The sequence below is a fragment of the Tetranychus urticae genome, unplaced genomic scaffold (genome assembly GCF_039701765.1).
Source record: "Tetranychus urticae isolate SD_2017Ah unplaced genomic scaffold, NJAU_TeUrti_SD_1.0 Scaffold_6, whole genome shotgun sequence".
Lineage (NCBI taxonomy): Eukaryota > Metazoa > Arthropoda > Arachnida > Trombidiformes > Tetranychidae > Tetranychus > Tetranychus urticae.
Genome location: NW_028315838.1, coordinates 371,024 through 373,523, shown reverse-complemented (window position 1 = coordinate 373,523; position 2,500 = coordinate 371,024). Strand labels below are relative to the sequence as shown.

The window sequence follows — 2,500 nt, the reverse complement described above, 5'->3', positions numbered from 1 at the left end:
CGGCGCTAGAGGTGAAATTCTTGGACCGTCGCAAGACAAACTACAGCGAAAGCATTTGCCAAGAATGTTTTCATTAATCAAGAACGAAAGTTAGAGGTTCGAAGGCGATCAGATACCGCCCTAGTTCTAACCATAAACGATGCCAACCAGCGATCATTCTGAGTAACTAATTTCATGACTCGAATGGAAGCTTCCAGGAAACCAAAGTTTTTGGGTTCCGGGGGAAGTATGGTTGCAAAGCTGAAACTTAAAGGAATTGACGGAAGGGCACCACCAGGAGTGGAGCTTGCGGCTTAATTTGACTCAACACGGGAAAACTCACCCGGCCCGGACACTGAGAGGATTGACAGATTGAGAGCTCTTTCTTGATTCAGTGGGTGGTGGTGCATGGCCGTTCTTAGTTGGTGGAGTGATTTGTCTGGTTAATTCCGATAACGAACGAGACTCTAGCCTACTAAATAGACTTGCAGTTTACACTGCAGTACTCCCCCTTAGTCAACCTGTGGGTGGTAGTATCTCTTGATGGTTTCGGCTGTTGAGGGCTCTGCTGCTATTAGCCTACAGAATTGGCTAGGGTAAGGATGCTGTAGCACTGTAAGGACTTCTTAGAGGGACAAGCGGCGCTCGCAGCCGCACGAAACAGAGCAATAACAGGTCTGTGATGCCCTTAGATGTCCGGGGCCGCACGCGTGCTACACTGAAGTGGTCATCGTGCATACTGTTTCCTGCTCCGAAAGGAGTGGGTAACCGCTTGAACCCATTTCGTGATGGGGATTGGGCATTGTAATTATTGCCCATGAACGAGGAATTCCCAGTAAGCGTGAGTCATTAGCTTGCGTTGATTACGTCCCTGCCCTTTGTACACACCGCCCGTCGCTACTACCGATTGAATGATTTAGTGAGGACTTCGGACTGGTCAATCCAGACCATTGGGAAACTAGTGGTCGGATTGTGCTGGAAAGATGTTCAAACTTGATCATTTAGAGGAAGTAAAAGTCGTAACAAGGTTTCCGTAGGTGAACCTGCGGAAGGATCATTAACGTATTACCCTCTTATTATAAGAGAAATACAACCTTCAAACAATCAAACACTCTGCATAGTGATATTGTAGATGCTAATATGGTGAATGCAATTGAATTGTATTTGCATTAGAGTCGCAATTGTGAATGTTTATTGCAAACATTTAGCCATTGCAACATGATTCTAATTTGCATTACATTCGTTCATTCATACATCCATCTTTCATTATCCAATGCAACAAAGAGTGAGGGTTATCTAACGATAGCCATAATTTCTTTTGCAAAACAATTGTAGTTTATAATGAAAAGCCTGTCTTGCTACATACTTGGTACCTGATCAAGTCTTCAGCTTATGCTGACGGCAAGGTTTAAAGAAGGAAGTTTTACACTTCTTCGCCTAACTAAGTAAAGACAACTATGGTTTTTATAAACTGCATACAATTGTTTTCAAACCCTCTCAATGCAGATTTAGGATACTTATTAAAAGTCCCACGGTGGCAAAGATACATCTTCAAGCGGTGGATCACTCGAATTACCAATCGATGAAGAACGTAGCTAGCTACGATAATCGGTGCGAATTGCAGGACACGCCGAGCACTTGAGCTTCCAACGCACATTGCGGCTTTCGGGTCTTTTCCGAGGTCACATCTGTCTGAGAGTTGAGATGTAAAATAATCAACAAAACACTTGCATACTACCATATATGCATTGTTTTGAGAGGATTGTATATTTATATGCATGAATCTTGCTGTTTTATTCCTTTTCTTAATTGCAATTCGTTGCAATTTAGTAAGGAGAATCTCAAATCTACTTGTTTCACATGATAAATTTTGTGTACAATGCATATTTCATCTCTGCAAGCAGTATATATGAATAGATACTAGCATGAGATTCTAAGGTTAGTCGCCTATCTGACGACGCTAAAGTCGTATTGCAGATAACTATGGTGATCAACTAACCTGTTAACTGATGAATCTTCTTGCACTTGTATAAATCGTACAAATAGTAGCTATTTCATTCTGTTAAAGCAGACCTAAGAAGTAATGCAAAGGCAAAATTTGTGCAAACATTAAAGTAGATTTACGTTGCTTGCTTGCAAACAACACAAATAAACATTAATCAACTTAATCAATATTTTTGATCTCAGATCAGGTGAGGTTACCCGCCGAATTTAAGCATATAATTCAGCGGAGGAAAAGAAATCAAATGAGATTCCCTGAGTAACGGCGAGTGAAAAGGGATGAGTCCGGCGCAAAGGTTTTCCATTGAAAGGTGGAAAGCGGTGCTGCGTAATGGCTAGAGTCACGATTATTTCAACTAAATCTGCAAGTCCCTCTGACAAGGGCCCTCTTCCCAGAGACGGTTCTAGGCCGGTGGCAGATCTTGGTTAATGGAATATCGATTACTGGCTTTAGTCGCGGATAGAGTCAGATTGCTTGAGAGTGCAATCCAAATTAGGAGGTAAACTCCTCCTAAGACTA

At 42.0% G+C, this 2,500-nt stretch overlaps 2 non-coding genes and 1 pseudogene across 2 annotated transcripts in view; all 3 read left to right on the top strand.

Moving 5' to 3' along the window:
• Positions 1-1,039, top strand: part of LOC149092701 (small subunit ribosomal RNA) — a 2,170-nt gene extending 1,131 nt beyond the window's left edge. Inside the window, exon 1 of the ribosomal RNA XR_016200682.1 lies at positions 1-1,039. This exon is cut by the window's left edge and continues 1,131 nt beyond it. This is a non-coding gene — a ribosomal RNA (small subunit ribosomal RNA).
• A 487-nt stretch (positions 1,040-1,526) lies between these two features.
• Positions 1,527-1,681, top strand: LOC112539715 (5.8S ribosomal RNA). Its single transcript, XR_016200652.1, has one exon. It is a non-coding gene; the product is annotated as a 5.8S ribosomal RNA (ribosomal RNA).
• Positions 1,682-2,180: 499 nt separating this feature from the next.
• LOC112539708 (large subunit ribosomal RNA) overlaps positions 2,181-2,500 on the top strand; it is a 2,889-nt pseudogene continuing 2,569 nt past the window's right edge.